The sequence below is a fragment of the Hippopotamus amphibius genome, chromosome 12 (assembly GCF_030028045.1).
Source record: "Hippopotamus amphibius kiboko isolate mHipAmp2 chromosome 12, mHipAmp2.hap2, whole genome shotgun sequence".
NCBI lineage: Eukaryota > Metazoa > Chordata > Mammalia > Artiodactyla > Hippopotamidae > Hippopotamus > Hippopotamus amphibius.
The window spans coordinates 30746324-30766593 of NC_080197.1; the positions used below are offsets into that span (position 1 = coordinate 30746324).

Sequence of the window (20270 nt, forward strand, 5' to 3'; positions counted from 1 at the left end):
TGGTGCTGTGTCACTCATCATGTATTTTCTGGAAAACTTCACCGTATACTTATGAGAGAATGAAAGTGGAAAAGGCAAATAACTATGAAAAGTTTTGGCTTCATGTACTCCCGAGCTACAAACCACATTTTGATGCCTCTTCCTGAGGAATTTTACCATGAAGGGGAGCTGAGAAATAGGGAGAGACCTAGAAAGAAGGGAGTTATTCAAGGTACCAAATGAAGGGGCACAACTTGTGTGTCCTGATTCCTGGCCAGCTTTCCTACCAAACCTGTTGTTGTGGGGGAAACTCTAGCTGCAAAAAGGAAACCCAGTTGTTCTAGTATCAACTTGATGAAGGAACACCTCAGCAATCTAGGATTGTAGGTTTCAGAGTAACGTTTAAATTGGGGCTAAATGGTTTGTTTTTTGCAACCATGAATAGAAATGTATTTTGTGTTGGAAACATGGGATTCCTCTGAAAGGAGTGTTGTGTCCAGAATTGAGTCCCATTTCTGTGCTTTACTGGCTATGTGACCTCAGGCAAGTTATTTTACCTCTGTGGGTTGGTTTTATCACCCATAAAATGGAGTAGATCATATTTATCTGATTGAAGTTGTCAGGAGAACTGCAAGAGGTTGTGAAAGTGCCCTGTATATAAACTGTCTAAATGAAATGCTAAACGGTAGAGTGTTAGATGCACACTTGGGCTTGAGGTGGAAGCATTGTCTTCCATTCCTCTGAAGACAGTGGTCTTTAGTTGCCTTGTTTCTGAGGATTACCAAATAGCTTTCTTTTTTGAAATAAAACTGTAGTCAAGGCAACTCTGTCCAATTTCTTGTTCCAGAAAAATGTATCTTTTCAAATATTACTCAGTGAGGGGTCCTATCCCTTGTCACCTTGGTATTTAATAATTCCTAATGGTTCCTACCAGCCAGCCAAAAGCCTTACCCAAAGCAGGAAGCCAGCCAAACTGATGTTCCAGGTGCCACCGCCCATATGTTACCAAGGAGAGTGTTGTGGGATAAGGGACTCTGCATTCATGGCCAAGTTTGCTGTCTAACATACAAACCTCAGTTACTAGGGCCTTTTGAAGGCAGGGCCTTGAATGACGTTTATTTGGAGTGGGCAGCTCAGGTCTGCTGGAGGAAATCAGATGTTGGTTGTGACCTGAGGGGTCATAGAAAATGTTCTTTGTACCATAAGTGATCTTGGTAGCTGCCCAACAGCAGAAAGAAGTCAGACCTAATTTCTTGAAGTAAAAAATGGTGTATTTTTCTCTGGCCTGGGGTCCAAGGATGTGGCTCTGGGCTAACATGCTGTTGGCCCCTTGACCTGGGCTTCAGATTTTGTTTCTGTTTTATGAGATTTGAGGTTTTCTAACATGGGGATTCCTAAACCCCTAGTTGAGCCCCTTTACTGGAAACTGAAAAGCTTTTTCAGCTCATCTCACAAGCAGCAACACATATGCTTACACTGAAGCTGTAGAAGCCAGTTCAGACCATTTGCTTCCTTTTGGCTGGAATTATACCCAAATTGTGTCACATTATACGTATCAAGTTAACCGTAAGACTAAAAACTTAAATGAAGGGAAAGTGTTTAATTAATGTGGTTTGTTTTAAATGACAAAGTCTTCAAAACGGGGAGGCAGCAGGGAGTAAAGTTTAAAAAGATTTGAAGTGAGAAATTGGGGGCCCAAGACTAGATGGGTCTCCAGGCCCCATCTCTGAGTGTGATTTCCTGAGACAGCCATGAGAACTGACCCAGGAACACATAAGACAGGCCTTGCTCTCACAGAGCAACCCTCCCTGTGGGAAGGGGCAGGATGAGACCCCCCACTCGGAGCCTCACCTCCCGGGTCTAGAAGGCTAAGGCTTTGATGGTGGGCACTGATGCCCAAGATGATGGTAATTAATGGACATCCCTGGGCTGGGTGTTGTGTGACCATTATTTCATTCACTTCTTTTCAAGTAACTTCCTAAAGCTCACAGAGCTAGTAAGGGTCGAAGCCTAGGTTTGAACCCATGGTCTAAGTCCATGGCTTTAACCAATATGGGGTATTACCTCACGGAATTGCCTGTAAATCTCAAATGTTTTCAAAATTCAGCCAACAATTAAGCATCGTGTAGGTTGCTTTTCCTGCCCCCCGAGCACTGTGCATTCTGAGATCAGTAACGTGGACCCGAGGAGCCTGGCGCTTAGTCGCTTTCCATTTGGGAGGTGGCTTCTTCCACTCTGAGGAGGCTGAGTGTGCTGGTAAACTAGGTAGCCCAAAGGACGGTGAGAGGGAGGCTTCCCGGAGAGGGTGTAACCGCCGAAGAGACCCAAGTCGGAAGGTTGCGTCTCACAGCCCGGAGGCCCGTCCCTCTTAGTGTCTGGTGGAGCCTTGAACTGCCCAAAGGGAGGCTGGGAGGAATAGAAGAGGGAAGGGCCAGCCTCACCTTGAAGTGAACGATTAGGTCCTTGGAAGGAATGGACATTAAAGTAGAGAGATGGGGGTGGGGGACGGGGTGACTATTAATGCTTAGATCCAAGCAGAACTAGAACTGCTGAGCCTCTTTTGAGTCCCTGCCTATAAATGGAGGCCCCAGCCTTGCTTTACCCTGTCTCACTAGACTGACTTCACGGGGCTGTGTGAGAGCAGAGCGTTATGGGTTTGCTTCTCTTTTCCCCGGGAATGTAAAGCTCGGGCTTCACTGAAGACCCAGCAGCTCTGGTACCACTCGTGTGCGGTGTGCAGGCTGTCGCTTGGTTCTGGGTCTGCCTGCTGGTGTTTCCTGGGAGATCCCCTAGGCGGGGAGGGCTGGTATTTGTAAGGTCAGGTAGCTCCCTGGGCACTGGCCATTTCCCCCGCTGTTGCCATCTCTGTCGCTCCTGCTGTATCAACACGAGGAAACTGAGCTGTCTGTTATGTAATGGGGCTGATTGCCCCCAAGGATAATCTGTCTCTTGAAGCTCTGCAGGACATCAAAGCATCCATGAGGGGACAAGCCTGCCCCTGGGCTGTTGTTGCTCACATTCTCCTCCTCCCTGGCATCCTTGACTCCTCCTAGCTTAGGCAGCATCCCTTTGGGCAAATCAAAATAGCTCTTGTAATGCTCCAGCTGTGAGCAAAGCTGCCTGATGGTTGGGGTCTTTCCAGCTCCCATTTCCTCTTACCCTAGGGACACAGCTACTCCCCCCACCCCCCAACAATAACCGCTTCTGATTATAAAAACCTGATTTGAGAGGCCCTCTGACTTGTGCAGGGCAGAGGCCCTGCCCTTTTATCTCCAGCTCTGAATTAGGCTTTAATATCACATCATCTGCATAACTGTTCTGTTCCCTGCCATCATTCTTGCAGATGAAGAAGCTGAGAATCACTTTGATAGTTTTCAGAGTCAGGATTTGAAACCAGATATCTGACAGGAAATTCCACTGTTTCATCCTGCCTCCTACAGCCTCTTTAAAAGCAGCTTTTTATGTATTGATTTATTGGCTGCGTTGGGTCTTCATGCTGCACACAGGCTTTCTCTAGTTGCAGTGAGCGGGGCTATTCTTTGTTGTGGTGTGCGGGCTTCTCATTGTGGTGGCTTCTCTTGTTGCAGGGTGTGGGCTCTAGATGCGCGGGCTTCAGTAGTTGTGTGTGGGCTCAGTAGTTGTGGCACACAGGCTCCGCAGCACGTGGGATTTTCCTGGACCAGGGATCGAACCCGTGTCCACTCCATTGGCAGACGAATTCTTAACCACTGCACCACCAGGGAAGTCCTAAAAGCAGCTTTTGATGGGTGTATATTCTGAGGCAGATCGTGGGTCCCCCTCCTATTAGTGCCACATGAGAGGCCCCCAGGTATTCGTGTCGTGCTGCCTGTGGGCATCTTTCAGAGTCTGACGATCTCAGCACAGTCTAAGCACAGCATGCTGCAGCGGGGCCACCTTCTGCGCCTTCAGGTGAGATCACCTGTGTGTTGATTCCTCTTGTGTCACACTGATAGAGCCTCAAACACAGGCAGGCAAGGCTGGGGTGGTGAGGCACCCACATAACCAAAGGCCGGGTTGTGGTAGGCAGAAGCCACACAAGCAGGCAGAGGTTAAAATTCCCAAAAGATTGGAAAATGGGAGACCCAAAGCATGTCCCCTGTGGGGGCAGCAGGAAAGCACTGGCACTGAAGGCGGGTACTGACAGGACAGTCCGTGCACCAGCACGAGGAAGGGCTCTGATGTGAGCCAGAGGCACCCTGTCGTCCCTGTTCCCGGGACCTGGCAGAAGCCTATTCTAAGCTTAGCCTGGACCCTTGAGGTTCATGAGGATCCAGAAAAATAACAGGGGTTGCTGGGTTTCTCCCTGACCCATCTTGGAGCTCATTTATTGAATTTTGACTGAAGCCAAAGGCTTTCGTGATTCATCCCTGTCATTGATGTGGCTGCCTGAAGCCCTTTGTTGAAAGATTCTGGGGCCAAGTCAGATTTGGTGAGCACAAGCCCTGCTCATATCTGGGTGGGTGGGTGGATGGATGGATGGATGGATGGATGGATGGATGGATGGATGGATGTGTGTTTACATCCATCCTTTTGCAAAAAGGAAGCACTTGCCCAATGGTAGTCTTGATAGTGTAGACCCCAGTGCTATCCTCTAGGAGCTCACAGGTTAGCTGTGGACCTAAGACTACACTCAGTTGTAGTAGGTGTGGCTGGGAAGAAATACAGGAAGCCTGGAGAGAGTGGAGGGAAAGCTTTCTGGAGAAGGTGGTGCCTTGTGCTGGTTCTTGAAGGTAGCTTAAGGGGCACTTATAAGCCAGGTGGTAAGTGAGGAGGTCACATCTCAGGGTTTGTCTGAAACTCACCCTGGCATACCGAGGTTTTGTTGGGTACAGGATTCAGCTGGCAAGGAGAGAGGGAACCGTTGTAGTGAAATCCCCCGTTGGAGGGGCATTCAAGAGCAAGACTTGGAGAGAGTACCCAAGGTTCTGCCTTGATAAACTAGGGCAGCAGCGTATAAGCTCCCAGCCCCTCTTTTCATTGCTACTAGTGAGTCTTATGTGATTTTACAAAATCAAAGGAAATGAGACCTCCTCCAGCATTTCTAGGATTCAGAGGCATGGCAGGCCTTAAAACTGCCAGCCAGGTTTAAAATAAATCCATACCGTAAAATACTGCAATGAATTTCCCAACTTTAAAGGAATTTCGCTTTCAGTTAGAGGTGCCAGGGGAAAGCTATAACTCAGCCTGCATCATACACAGGTCAGAATTCTGTATTTTGTTTCTTTGTAAAAGAAAGTGGTGTCTAGGGACTCAGGAGGAATGGATTAGAGCCACCCAGGCACACCTTAGGGCGTAATGAGGAAGATGAAAATGTTTCTATTTTCCCAGGCTTCATAAAGGAGCCAGATGTGGGGCCTGGGCAGGTAATCTTATGAATGGTAGGTAACCTTGGCTTTTTGTAATTCCGAAGCCTGGCACTGGAACAGTAGTGGAAGGCAGGTGGGCTATGGTATATCATGTTGAATTTTGGTATCGACCCTCTGTTCCAGTGGGAAAATCACAGATGATGTGAGCCAGTTGACTCATTCTGTGTTTACTTCCATCCTTTTGCAGAAAGGAAGCCCTTAAATATCACATACAGCGCCCTTTTGTTTTTTTCCTTTCTGCTTTCTTCAGACATGTCTAAGACATGTCCTCCCAGAGAGTTCCAGTCTAGGGCAAAGCTAAGGCATGGACTGAAAGAAGGGTAGTGCTGTCAAATCTTGGCAGAATGCATGGGCCTTTCCAGCACAGCCCAGCCTTATACCAGACATCAGGAGGGCTGGAAGTGACAACTAAAGACTCATTTGTTGTTAGTAACCAGATTGCAGGCTTGGATGTGATGAATGTTTGGAAGGAACCCTTGGTTTGCATGGGATAGCAGAAATGAGTGTGACTATACCACACCCAAGACCAAACAACAGGGTGACTTTTACCTTCCAAAAAAAAAATTGCTTGGGAGTTTAGGCCAATTGCCTAAACTGAAATCCAGATGTCACCACTGACGTGATCCAGGGATCGTCCTCCCTTCCCCCCCGAGCATCTCGGGGCCTGGGCACCAACTAGGTGTAGCATGGAGAGCCTTCAGGAGCACGTCCCTCCAACCTAGTGTTTTGGAAGTCCTATAGCAGGGGGACAACTGTCCCCAGAACTCGTTTCCCCCCTACTCTTAGAATTTCGTTGAGATGGTCATACAATAGTGATGGCATAGGCAGACCCAGATGTGCATCTTCAGAATCCGCAGCCTCGTATTACACGGCCTGGGTAAAGCTTAGAAAGATTGCTTCCATTTTATCAGTGGAAGGAACTGATGGTGTCAGGAGTAAGAAGTTCGCTGCTTAACAGATCCAGAATCTATCCTGTGACCGTGAAGATATTAACACACTATTGCCACATTCCTCCCTGTTCTTCCTTACCAGCTCCCACCCCCCAGCACACACACAGTGTCCACAACAAACTTCAGCACCAGTGGTTCTCAAAGTGTGGTCCCCAGACTGGCAGCATCTCTGGGAAACTTCTTAGAAATGCGTATTTCTGGCACCACCTCAGACCCGCAGAGCTGGAAGCCCTTTCAACAAGAACCTCCAGGTGATGCTGATGAGAGGCTCAGCCTTGAAAACCGCCTGGCAGAAGAGGGTGAAGGCACCATCTGCCTAGCATCCTACCATTCTACCCTTAGAAAGCTTGGATGGAGGCCTGAGAACTGGGAGGGCCTGCCAGGTTCTAAAACAGGCTCTGTCTCTGTACTTACCTAGCATGGGGCGTTGGACAGGTCACACACTGTAGCTCATGGTTCCTCATCCAGAAAACCAGAGTACAAGAGGACCTCTCTTTTGGCCCCTTTTCCCCTCCTCCCTCTGCCCCAGCACATTCAGAGTTCCACAGTGGGTGTGGTTCTAGGAGAGGGACTCCTAATTCTTACTTAGTTTCTGCCTTGTGGGTTTGTCTTCATGCAGTGAGGCCCTGTGGCCATCTGCTCCTGGGGGGAGGAGGAGGAGGAAAACAATTCAACTTCTTCTCCTCGGGCTTCCCAGGCCCTGGGGAAGTGGGCTTCTAGGCCATACTAACAGTGAGCGTGCTGGGGTGCCCTCCGTAGAGTCATTCAAGGGAATAACAGGTCCCAGTGAGGTCGCTGTGGTAGGACAGGCGTCGCCGTTAGAGGAAGGGGAAGTTGAGGGGCAGCGGGCATAGGAAAGGGGGAAGCAATGGGGCTGGAGTCGGGTTTACATCTCTGAGTGGAGCCTTAGACGTGGCTTCGAACCAGACTAGGAAACTTCACTTATTCTTTCCAGGCATGTATTAAGCACCTGCTGTGTGCCTGGCGTGGGCTGTGGAGATGAAAATTGCTCCTGGCCTCAGTCCACCTAAACCTTAGGCATCTCGCTGAGCCTGGGAGTCCTTATTTATAAAGTGGGGTTGCCAGCACTTATCCGTAGGCTTTTCATGAGGAGTAAATGAAAAATTCATGTAAAACTAGCCTAGGAGTGCTGGGTATGCAGTAGGTGCTCCACAGCTGTTGACTCCTGCCATTCTTTCATATCAGTTCTTGGCCATGCTGGTAACAGAGCTAGAAGTAGTATCTCAGAATGTGTGTAGGTTCTTGTCTTCCCACCCCACCCCCCAAAAAAAACAACAACAACACTGAACATAAAGCACTTTCGTGGGCACAGTGACCTCCTTAGACCCAGGGCTGCCCTCACAGCCTTTATTTGATGGCTGAGTCTTGCTGTGTTTTGTTCTTCCCCTTTGTAATCAGCTTCTCATTAGTTGACTGATGTGTCTGGCTCTTCTGTGTCTTTATTTGCATATTCACTCTGCTGTAATTATGTCTCAAGAACACAGCATTTTGTTTTTGTAATTACTTTTGCTTTTTAGAGCTGAAAACCTGTGCAGTGTCCTGTCACATGGGCAGGCTGGTGGTTCTGCCAAAGAGCAGCTTTCTAGCCCTGGCATCTCACTGTTGTTTTTGTTTATGGTTTTGTTTTTTGTTTTTTGTTTTGTAATAGTTGTATAACATCAGAACCATGATTGCTGGCTATAAAATTGATTTTGAGAGCCACTGGAAGTTGTAAATTGGGGAATACTTTCTGTTTGGGGTTAAGGAAAGGAGTACAGGGGAAGCAGGTAGAGGGAGAAGGTCTCTGGTCTGCTGCCTTCAGATTTCCAAGTGCAGATACCAGGAGCAGAGGGGTGGCCCTTCCCCTAAAGTCAGTCCTTCAGCTGTCCCGTCACGCCTTGGTTTTGAATTCTATATAGGCCTTAGGATGGAGGATGGCCCCACCTGCCTTCCACCAGATCTCCTTTTGGGAATTCAGGAGTGTCCTTTTTTGCACTTGTTTAGCAAGTACTTAAGGAGAGCTTTTGCGGCTTGCTGGTGGTCTTCTATGCACTTGTTTCTGTATAGGATCAAGCCTGCCACAGCCTGGAGCCTTTATCATCTGTAAGGCTTGGTGGGGAGGTCCCAGGGATCACCTTCTCTTCCCTAAACTTCCCGAGCACAGGCTGTTTGCCAGATTCTTACTCTCTGCCTGTTTACTGTCGTGTTAAATCCTCACATGCATCCTAGATACAATGTCCGCACTGCTCCCACTGGAGAGAGAGATTCGCCCCACTGGCCACATGGCCAGTGCATGCCGGCTCCAGGCTAGAGTTCAGGTGTCCACGCTCTTTTCCATCGAGCTTCTGAGGACATGGCTGCACAGTGCTGCCTCAGTGCCCCCAGGAGCTCAGAGGACCGAGTGCCATCTTTTTGTTGAAGAAGTTAGATAATGGCAACGTGTAGGATGGCCCTTGAGGAAAGGAGAGCAGACAAGCAGGAGACACAGTGTGCGCAAAGGCAGAACACAGGGAATTTGTGCAAAGAGCAGATCTTGGGGTTGGTTCACGCGGAGGCTCAAGTTGGAGCATGAAGTAGCACCACGTTGCCAAGAGCCTTGAATGTCAGCCTAAGCACTTAGGGCGAACTTTGTCGTGCAGAAAAGGTGGTGGTGTGGTATACGAGACTGGATTTGGGGCAGATGAGTAGGTCACAGGGAGGGGAGAGCTGTTAGTCCCCTAGGGGAGGGAGAGAAGATGCTGCACCTGGCAGTGCCGGTCTTCAGAAGGTGCGAGGCTGCGCTGGCACTTGCCCGGCAGCACAGGAGGGGAGGAAGGGCCACCACTGACTAGGGTGATGAGACACCCTGTGCTTCCATTTTTGCTTTTGAGTCTTACGTGCTGGTAAACCTAGGTTTGAATTGCAGCTCTGCCTCTTATCAGCAGGGTGCTTTGCGCAAGTCACCTAACTTCTCTGGGCCCCCATTTCCTAATCCACTTAACGCTGATGCTCACTGTACACTGTTGTGAGGACAGAATGCACAAGTAACATAAAGTGCGCAGTGCAGTTCCTAGCACACAGCGGGAGTTCAGTAAATGGTGGCTGTCTCTGTGTAGTTTCCCCATCCTGTTGTTCTTGCCAAATCTCATAGGCTAATCATTCGTTTTTGCTTCACTTCTCCCTAACAATTTGCAGTGCCCTTCTTTTCCCTAAGAGCGCCAAACCCCTCAGCAAGTGCCCCCAGTGAGTTCCCCTCGGCACACTGGGCTCCGCACCGCTCGCCCTAACCAGAGTCCACAGGGTCTCCTTTGGCCCAGACCACTCTGGGCATGACCTTGTTTGAGCCATGCCGTAGACAGCCACAAGCTGCCCCATCCCCGTGTGGGGGAGCCGTCTCTGCCCTTAGCTCTGACAGCTCCTTAGACATCTTCCTCCTGGCTAAGGGCCCAAGGTGGGGAGGGGTCCGCTCTCCCGGGAGCCCAGCCTCCCCTTGAGCCCTTTCTCTGCTAATCACTGTAGCCGCAGCTGAACCCCAGTCTCTTTGGGGGCCAATTGAGGCTGTTGGCAGCTTTCATTTCATCCCCACATTTAATAAGTTGAGGAAGGGAATTAGGGTATCCCCCCAGCTGACTGCCAATTACCAGGGCTCCTTCTGGAGACAAAAAGTTGCCCCTTCGCTTGTCTTGAGTGAGTTCCACCCGTACCTGTTTACCAGCTGAGTTGGTTAAGGGAAGCACCAATCCCCAGGCCCTGACAGCCTGGTGACGTCTCAAGGCCAGAAAGACCAGGTTTAATTGGATCTGTGTCCTTAGACCTGGGTGGTGACAGTGTGCAGATCCCCAGAGACCTCCAAACCTCAGGGTCTTAGGTCTTGCCTGGTGATTCTTTTCCTGAATTTGTGAAACTTTTATTTTTATTTATTTATTTGAATGATAACAGCCACTTTGGGGGGGCTGTTAATTTTTATTTTTTGGCTGCATTGGGTCTTCCTTGCTGTGCATGGGCTTTCTCTAGTTGCGGCGAGCAGGGGCTACTCTTTTTTGGGGTGCACGGGCTTCTCATTGTGATGGCTTCTCTTGTTGCGGAGCACGCACTCTAGGCACGCAGGCTCAGTAGTTTTGGCTCACAGGCTCCAGAGCACAGGCTCAGTAGTTGTGGTGCACAGACTTAGTTGCTCCATGGCATGTGGGATCTTCCCAGACCAGGGATTGAACCCCTGTCCCCTGCATTGGCAGGCAGATTCTTAACCACTGCTCCACCAGGGAAGTCCCTAGCAAACTTAAATACTAGCATTTTGGGCAGCACGCTTCAGGGAATCAGAAGGTTTAAGACAATATCAAGCAAGTCAGCATTGGGACACCACGACCACTCTTGTAATATAACCAACTCTCCTTATCTAGGAGCTTTGCAGTGACTGCTTGCTGCAGCTTACGTAGAACCAGTTGGTGCCCTCACCGAACTTGGGACGTTCTGGAGATAAAGCTGCCATGTGTTTGCGTCCACACGCCACCCTGGCTTTAAGCTCTGCTTACTCCCTGTCTCCCAGGGAGCCGTACCCGGTGCACCCGGGCCTGCCGCTTGCTGCCATGGGAGCGTGTGTCCTCATCGTGCTAAGGGGGCTGCACATTGGGTTCCGCTGACATGCATAGCGCCCACCTCCTCTTGGTGATATTCATCTGCTTTAAGGGCATCTCAGGTTCTGCTTGGAAGCCTGTAGGAGAGGGACCTTGCCATCCCTCTGTTCTGTTCGGAAGGGCCCTGGTGCAGGAGCTGGAGTCACTCTCCCAGCCTAAACCCCACATCACGGCACCCAGTCCTCCTTTGCCTGGGAAACCGGCATAGCACTTCTGTGCTGCCTTCTGGTTTCCTCCATCGACAAGGAGCCTACAGAGCTCGTCTTGGTTCTCAGTACTCCTTGGGTCCTGGACTCTTCTCAGAATCTGAATATTGAAGATATTCGCCCAGAAAAATTCATGTGACTTAAACACACTGAGATGCTTCCTCTGCCTTCAAGAGGGTTGCTATGCATCCTTGGAGTTAGGACTCTGGGTTAAGGACCCCTGGTTCCAAGCCCCTCAGCACATGAAGAAACCAGGTCCCCAGAGAAGAGTGGGGAGAGCTCAGTGAGACTGGAAGCCAGGTTTCCCACCTGTACTCTCACCACAAGGCGGGTCAGTGTTTCTTAATAGGCTGCCACGCGGGGGTACATTCCTTCAGTTGTGTTTGTGCTGTCACAGCCTGGGTGACAGTCTGCCGTTCAGAGAACTCACTGAGCACTTGCTCTGGTTGTGCATACGTAGGTGAGGAGGATGTGAAAGATGGGAGGAGTGGCTTCTTAGGTAAAGGGCAAGACCTCTGGCTGCGCAAGTGGGGGGACTGCCCTGTCCACCGCCTGTTTCCACAGTCCACGTCCTTCCAGTGTGGAGAATGAGAGGCCGCCAGGTGTGAACTCCACTGCCTCTTGAGCCACTTGTCAGCTAAGGAGACTTGTTGGGCATTCCTGCCACTTTGCAGATGGCTGGGCCTGGAAGGAGGCCACAGCGGGTCTTTAAGATCTGGGAGGTCCACACAGTTGAGGCCACATCCAAGTCTTCCAGTCCTTCTCATTAACCTCCTACTGTGACTGCCTTAGACTGGGGACATTCTCTGAACCAGGCCAGCTCCAGCCAGCTGCAGCTGGATTTCAAGCTCCCTCTCCAGATGAAACAGACTGTTTGCAGACAGTGGGCTGCATCCTTCCCCTGTGAGGGCCGGCCTCCTGTGGGGAAGTCGGTAACGGGGGTAGTAGTGTCACTGGTGGGCTGTGTTGTGTCAGGAAAACCCTTCCTCCCCATGTGTGTGTTTTGCCCACTCAGTTCTGAGGGTGCAGGGTGGGGCGGGGGGAGTGTAGCACAGGAGAAAAGTAGCACCAACGAAATCCCAGCCCCTCCCTTCACAGCCACTGGAGCCTGGAGAGGCGGCCGGCCCCCTGGGGTGGGGTGAGCATCCGTCTCTGCACCTGGCTTGTTGGGAACTCAACCAAAAGCAGGGAGGGGTTTTATAGCCATATTTTTATGTTAAACTCCTGTCGTGCGGAATGAGTGATTCCGTGAAGTTAGTAAATTAATTTTTTATTGCCACATGCTAACTCTCAGTTCCTATCAGTCATCCAGTGTTCGAGCTCCTTCTGCGCTTGGCAACCTGAGAGGCTTCAGAGGAGCACAGGACTGTCCCTGTGCCCCAGGAAGCTTGTAGTTAGGGGGTGGTGACAGATCTCACAGCATGGTTAGTGGGGGTCTATGGTCTTCCTGTACCTACTCACCAGAGAACAGAGAAGAGTCCTTGCAGAGCTCAGGCCCCTGGGAATGCTTCCTGGAGGAGGCGTGCACCATCTGAGCTGACAGCAAGGGGCAAGTGGGGTGTGCAACCAGACCCGTAGTTCCTGAGGCCCAAAGCAGAAAGAATGCTATTGCCTACATAGAAGACTGACATGAGGCCAATTCGTCTTGTCTGGAATTTTTGTCCAAGCGAATGGCTGTTGTGAGGTTTCTGGTTTGGGGGATGTGATTTAAGGCTGCCATTGCAGCTTGATTAAGTACCTCCTGTGTGTCTCACTGAGCTCCCTGTGCTTCACACCCTGCAAGATAGACATTTCCACATTGTAAGTCGAGAAAACTGAGACTTGATAAAGATGAGAGCTAGTAATTGGCTGAGCTGGGTTGTAAGCTTTAGATCTCCCTACTCCAAAGCCTAAGCCCTTGACAGAGCACCGACTGCTTCCATTCTGTAACCTGTGCTCTTTGAATGGCACTCCCATCACTTTGGAGACCTGCTCTTGGACTTCTGCCTTTTGGTCCCCAGTCAGTACTCAAGAGACTGCAAAGCACAGCACTGTGGCCTTCCAGGTTGTACGCTGTATCTGCTGTGAAGCTCCTGCTGGGTAAGCTTCAATGCTCTCTGACCTCCATTCCTTTCCCTAATGCCACGCCCTTTCTATAGACCTGGAGACTGAAGACCCCATTATCCCGTTTGTAGTGTCTACTTCATTTTCTTTTACCCTGATAACAGGACCTCTACGCTGTGCCGAGAGCTGCCCACAGCACAGTCTTCCCTGGTTTTGCCCTACTCTGAGCACCGCTGTTGCTTAGCTGAGCCTTAGAGGAATAATGCACCAAGCTCAGCTCCCGGGCCTCAGTCCCTCTGGCAGGTTAGAGTGGACAGTAGTGCCAGAGCCGCTCACCACCCCCAGGGCGGGCGTGTTGATGTGTGAGCATGAAAAGCCAGCTGTCTGATGTATGAAACAAATGAAAATGACTCATTTTGAAGCTAATCCTGCTTTGAAGGAGAGGCCTGCCCTCTCTGACCCTGAGATTACCTTGTGTCTGGGCTTCTCCACCGTGCTTTGCTGAAAATGAATAACCTCAGCCTCAGTTTGCTCTGTAGAATGGGGATAATTCTTACGTGGTTCTTTGCCTGGACAAAGGAGGCTTTGCATATCAGGCCTCGCGTGGTGGCAGGTTTATCACAGGACCAGGCAGGACGTTAGGGGAGCTCAGGTGAGGGTGAGTTCCTGGCTTCCCACCCAGTAACACCACGACTTGAGTGTGCCAGTCAGATGACTTTCTTTCCTGTTAAATAGGTGAGAGGCAGAGAGGAACAGAGAAAACTAGACTTTAGATTTGAATCCCAGTTAACCATTTACTAGCCATTTAACCTTTTGCAACTGGCTAAGTAACTTCTGAGACTAAAATTCCTCATCTGTGGAAACAGAGATGTATCTGTAAAGTAGAAAGAGTATTGTATGGCCTCTTGCTCAGCATACCCGCTTACCTTAGCAGCACAGAGCACAAACTCTAGTGCCACCCTGAAGCCTGCAGGTTGCTGCAGGAGCCCTCCCAAGGAGGGCCAGTGGTCACCTGGGGCACCAGCCCGCCCTTTCAACAAGTAGCTATGACACGTTTGTGCAAAGCCACGGAAACTTGGTCCTCCCAGACAGCCAGGTGATATTTCATATTTGTAGGTCCCTGGACTTCAAAAATCCATTTTTAGGGGATTTCCCTGGTGGTTCAGTGGTTAAGACTTCACCTTCCAATGCAGGGGGTACGGATTTGATCCCTGGTCAGGGAGCTAAGATCCCACATACCTTGCGGCCAAAAAACCAAAACATAAAACAAAAGCAGTATTGTAAAAATGCAATAAAGACTTCAAAAATAGTCTACATCCCGCCCCTGCCTCCGGCCAAAAAAAAAAAAGAAATCCACCTTTAGGCCTGAGAAGCTGGAAAGGTGCTAAGGATACTTTTGCCACCATCTGGCTGTCCTCGGGGCTTTACAGTAAAGCTGTGTCAGTGGAGAGCTACCCTCCCCACTCCACCATCACCTTCATTGCCCTCATTCTTAAATCTCCATTTTGAAAATGCAGGAGAGAAAGTTCCTGAATTAAGCTTTGACTCCAGATAAGTTATAGTTTAGTGTGTGACACCCTAGAAACCAAAAAGACCATCTACATAACTAATAACAAGGTAGAGCTCCCTGAGTGCCCCACTGCTGGGAATCCTTGCTCCTCACAGCTGACCCTAGAGGGGAAATAGCAGCGTCCCCGTTTGCTAGGAAGGAAAAGAAGGCTTGGATAATGTAAATGCAGAGCTCAAATTTGAACCCAGGACTGTTCATCACAGCCTGCGCTGCTTCCCTGATAGAGCACTAGCGTAAAAGTGCCAAGTTGAAGCATAGCTGTGGCTCCCAGAGATTTTTAAATCCTGTGGTTGCCAAACTTATGCATATTGAAGGACAGTACAATTTAAAAGCCGGGGGCTGGGGGTAGGAGATGGAAGACCAATTTTTTAAGCCACTCCCATTTACTTTCATCAGAGAAATGACATTTTAACCAAGGTAGGAAGGCTGTACTTTTAGGATAAAGGGTAATTAATCTTTTATTCACCCAGCCGTTCCCAGTCTGCACGCTGAAGACTCGGGGAGGGACTTGGCCATGGGAGCCTGTTCGGTCTCCAGCCGTGTGGCTGCCTGCTCCCACGTCAGCTTTCCCCAGCTTCTGTTCTCCAACCTGCTGATGGCCTTAATGGGAGCAGTTTGGGTCCTCAGTCTCCTTGGACAGACCAGACAGCTGCTTGGCTGGCAGAGGAATTTGCCAGAAGGCTGCTCCCCGCCTGGTTGGCACTGCCTCCCCCTTTGTGCTCTGGACCCCAGACCCCTTCCACAAGCCTTTTCTGAGTGAATCTGTGTATAGGTGAAGGGATTAAATGGGTTTTAAACTCCACTTAAGCTCTTTTTGTCTCTCTGTGAAGGGATTTTACATTACAGAGTTACATGTTAAAAGCAGGAGCTTTGGAGTAAGACAGGCCTAGCTAGGTTCAGCCCTTTTCTCTACCACGTACTGGCCATGCATATCTTCTCTCTGAACTTTAGTTTCCTCGTCTCAGGAACTGGGGCGACAGCAGCTCCTGCCTAATAAGGTGGTTGAGTGAGGTGAGGCCATAGATGTAAAACACGTGTGTCCACGACACAGTGAGTGGAAAGCAGTGTAGGAGGGTTGACAGCCTTCCCAGGTTGTTACATATAAAAGTGTCCTACCTTTATCCGTTGTAGAACATGCCTGGCACATGTTCAATGCTGAGTAAGTAATTGCTGTTATGATCCCTGTAGAGAAATAAGGAGCTCAGATATGCTGAGGGAACTTAGTCTGAGAGCTGAAATAAGAAAGGGAAGCATTTGCCAACACCTTCCTGGACACCTTTCCCCTAGGAGACGATCTCAAATGCAGGCTGTTAGAGCCACTGGCAGAGCCGGCTCTGGAAGCACTAAACGGAGGCCTGTAGTGGAAAGGCCTCGGGCAGGGAGGCTGGAGAAGATGGGACTGAGTGCCGGTCCTACTGCTCTGATGTGGGGCAAGTGGCTCCATCTCTGGGCCTGTTCCCTTGTTAATTCCTCACTGGAGTTGCTCCTCAGGCAGGTGAGAGAGATGGGAGTGCGCTTTAGATGTCACCTGCAGGTTAACCACATCATCGATTTTCATTGTGCTCAGAGGAGTGGCTTTGCCCTCTGGGAGGGCTCTGTGGTCAGAAGTCAGCATTCCAACTGAAGGGGACAAGCAAGCCCTGGCTGAAGCTGGAAATCAGGCAGTGGAGCCACAGCCCGGGCAGTCATGGAGTGGAGCTGTGGCGCCTGCTAGGATGCAGGGCAAGGGCCCGCCGGGCTGGGACCCAGACCATTCATTGTTCCAGCAGGTCCCTGGGAGGGCCTGCTGCTGCTTTACCCCAGAACCACATGGTCTGAGCCCTTCCTATGCGGGGCTGTAGGACGTCCCGCCCCCTTCCAGGGAGGTTGCAGCCATTGGCTCCCTGGGGAAGGTGCACTTTTTCTAACGGGAGAGGAATGCAAAGCCAGGGTTCTCTCTGTGGAAGAAGGAGCCCTATTTCTCTTGTCCCTGCCCACCGGGCAGAAGCAGGCAAACCTGTGGACTGTCCTGAGACCTCCTACCAGGAGGGCCAGAGCCAGTGCCAAAGCTGGAGGGAGGGAGGGAGAGAGTTTGGAGGAGCCTGTGGGAAATGTCAGCTGGGTCCTGGCAGGGCACCTGGTGGTTACAGCGGTCATTATGCTGGTGTCTCAGGCACTCTCGCAGAGTGCCGGGTGCTTGATGTGACCTTCTGCAGGCACACTCTGTTCTGCTCGTTTATGATGTGAAACAGACTTCTGGCTTCTGAATCTCTCTGCCTCCCTTCCAACACTGCTTTTTCTGCTGCCGTGGGCCACCTTCCCATTGTGATGGTCGTCCGTTTGAGGTTGTCCTCAGCTTGGGTCCAACCAGAGGAGGGAGGAAAGCAGTATTGAACAGGTCATAACTGGTTCCAAAGATTATCTTAGCAAATCACACATAACCATACAACTTGCCAGGCCTTTCTTGTATCTCACAAGAACTTAGTGTCTCAGATGGTGAGGCTCCCCCCATCTTCTGGTTGCTCTGTTTCACCTACTGAAAACAAGAGGGAGAAGGCGCGAGGCCTGCTGAGTGACGTTAGAGTCTGGGGTGGCTGCTGGACCATCCATCACGGGGTGTGCTCACGATGATCGTATTTTTCCAAGTCAAAAAACTGGCACATAAGACCCACCAGTGGATGTTTGTTGAGGGGAATTAACAGGCGGGGGAAACAGAAGCAGCAGAATGAAAGGCTGGGCCTGAGAGATGCAGCTTTCTCCTTTCCAGAGCAGATACTTTCCCAGTGCCTTTGTCACCCATCCCCACTTGAGTCCACACAGGGACACTGGGTCACCCCTCACCTGTGCGGGGTGGTGGACTCACACAGTCTAGCCTCTTGTCTGACAGGTGCGGAAGATTCTCCACTGCCTGCTGTGTGTGGAAGAGCCTGGGTCTGGTCTCTGGGACCCCTCGCTACTCCAGGGACCTTTCTCTTGGGGCTGCCAGCGTTCTTATTCTTTAAAGTACAGTGTTTTTCCCATTAAAAAGTGAAGTGTGACAGTGTGACGTGTACTCAGTATTAAAAATACAGAGGGAGAGTGAGGGAAGGGGAAAATCCAGCCATGACAAGTACAACATTCTGATGTATTTTCTTGCCAGATTTCCTATACTTGGAGGGTTTTGTTTTTTACGTAGTTGTGGTCATACTACATACATGTCACGGAACTTCATAGCCTGTTTTTTTCCATTTAATTCATGGAAATGCTCCTGCCATACTGTTGTTCCATATGCCACACTGCTTTCTCATTTCCTCTGTGATACATCATGGAGTAGATGGATCGTTTGCTTCAATCTCTTATTTTTGGATTTGCGGGTATTGCCTCAGTTGAAATACGACTTCAGTGGACATCTTTATTGATAAAGCCCTTTTCATATTTAGGATAATTGGTTAAACTAGATTTCCAAAAGTGGAATTATAGGGTCTAAATACTCTGTGAGAAGCTCTGGAAACGTTGCCAGATTGCTTTCTAGAAGGCGTTGTCACACCCCTCCAGCGGAGTGTGTCCTTGCCGTGGCACCTTCGCCCGGCTGGAGGCAGTTCGGATGGTTCAGTGGCTGAGGACCGCGGCCTGTTAAGCCTGACACATTCACAGTTTCTGGTTGGGGACAGATGGCTGGGAGAGGATGGGCGCATCGAGGAGTTGGGTCCTGCCGTGGGCCAGGTACCTCTCAGTCGTTATTCCACTCAAACCTCACAAAGGAGCCCCCGTTTCTCAGAGGAGAAGACGAAGGCTGACCGGGAGAAGTAGCTTGTCCAGCATCGCAGTATCCTGCCGCTGCTCGTGAGGACTAGCCAGGCATCTCTCCGGGGCCTGAGGATGACAGGCCAGTGTGATCCGACTGTATAGGTGGCAGGCAGTGGTGGGGAGGACCCAAGTCTGGGAGGACACACCTGTCTGGCTGCAGTGAGCTTACGGAGCCTTGGAGCCTTGAAGCCAGTGGGGGGATTTCAAGCACACTGAGTAAAACTGGTCTGGTACAGTCACTCAGGGTGAGAGTCGGCACTTGGACACTCTGATGAGACCATGGGTCACAACGGAGCGTTGCTGCCCTGCGTGCCCGCCTGCCCAGGGTGGTGCTGTACGTAGCTCTGCCCAGGCTCAGCCTGGGGAAGTTGGGCTGGGCAGGGTGGGGGCTGGCTCAAGGCTCCTCTCTGCGGGCTCTTGTATTCTAGGCCTCCCCTAGAACACGTCCCTGAAAGGTTGGCCACTGGTCCTGTTCTGAGGCCTGGCACCAAGGCCATTCCTAAATAATAGCTAATAACAATACAGCCAGGCACTGTTGTAAGTTTTCCATGTATTAGTTCATTTGGTCTTCGTATAGCCTGTGATGTGGTACAGGTGACGAGACCAAAGAACCAGAAGACTCCAATTTGCCCGCAGTCAAGTGGCGGAGGCTGTGGACTGGGCCACAGTTCTGGCTCCAGCCTCCTTCCTAAGCATGGCAGTGTCCTGCAACGCGGGGCCCAGCAGGTGACTCGGAGACCAACACTACCCCTGCCTGTGGGACTCTGGCCCCTCTTATGACCTGGGTGGGTAGCCCGGTGCAGGTTCTCAGAGGCCTGAACCTCACTCTTCTTGTCTCTGAAATGGGATGAGAGGGTTGCTGTGAACTGTGAGTGCAGCATGATTGGTCACAGCAGGGAGGAAGGGAGGGGGGATGAGGGAACTGGGGCTGCCAGGGCTGTGGGGACAGACAGGCTTGGGTCCTAATACTGCGGGGAAGCCGGGAGGGAGGGATGAGGGTCGTGCTTGGATTTGGAGCACAACCCTCATTCCTGGGTTTCCAGCCGGAGTCTCCCGCTCAGCCAGTGTGCCCTGGGGTGTGGTGTTTAACCTACACCGCAGTTCATCTGAGAAGGGGGATAATGTGTCCACAGCGCGGTGGTTATAGTGAGGCTGGATTCGCGCCATAGAGAGTGCTTAGAAACCAAGTCCCCGGGCCCCCAGCACGGCACAGCTCCCGAGTTCATCTGGGTTGGGTGCTGGCACCTGGTGGGGCATCTGGAGCGTGGAGGTGCCCCACGCCCAATGACCCACCTCCACGCCCCCTGCCTTCTGTCTTTCAGGTCGATCCTCGGGACCCGCAGTTCTCATCGTATCTCGCACAGAGGACGGCAGAGCGTACAGGTGGTGGCTTGGCCGGTTGACGATCTCCCAGCAGCTGGACCTCCAGCAATGTGAAGCTTTTGTTTGGGTTTTCCCCCTCCTTTTAGTTTGCTTAATTTTTTTATTTTTTTTCTCCCCCCCCCCCCCTTTTTTTTTTAATTTAAACGATTAAGACTTCAGACGAGCAGGAAGCTATGCTGTGGACAGGCACCAATTTCTTTAAAGAAGCTCAATATGGACAAAGCATATGTATAAATTTTATTTTTAATTTTTATAAGGGGTTAGGGAGCTATTTTGTTTTTGTCCTTTATTTTCCCTGTCTTCTTTCTTTTACCCATCTCTTAGTTCTGCTTATAACATGTCACTTCCCCAGAGAAGGCCTGCCCCTCCATGGA

At 50.6% G+C, this 20270-nt stretch overlaps 1 protein-coding gene across 2 annotated transcripts in view; it reads left to right on the forward strand.

Annotated features, from left to right (window-relative positions):
* The window catches only part of STK35 (serine/threonine kinase 35), a 39313-nt gene extending 19342 nt beyond the window's left edge, over window positions 1-19971 (forward strand). For both annotated transcript variants that reach the window (XM_057702713.1, XM_057702714.1), the window contains exon 4: window positions 19836-19971. The gene's annotated coding sequence lies outside the window, so the exon portion shown is untranslated. The remainder of the gene's footprint in view (window positions 1-19835) is intronic.
* Window positions 19972-20270: the final 299 nt, after the last annotated feature.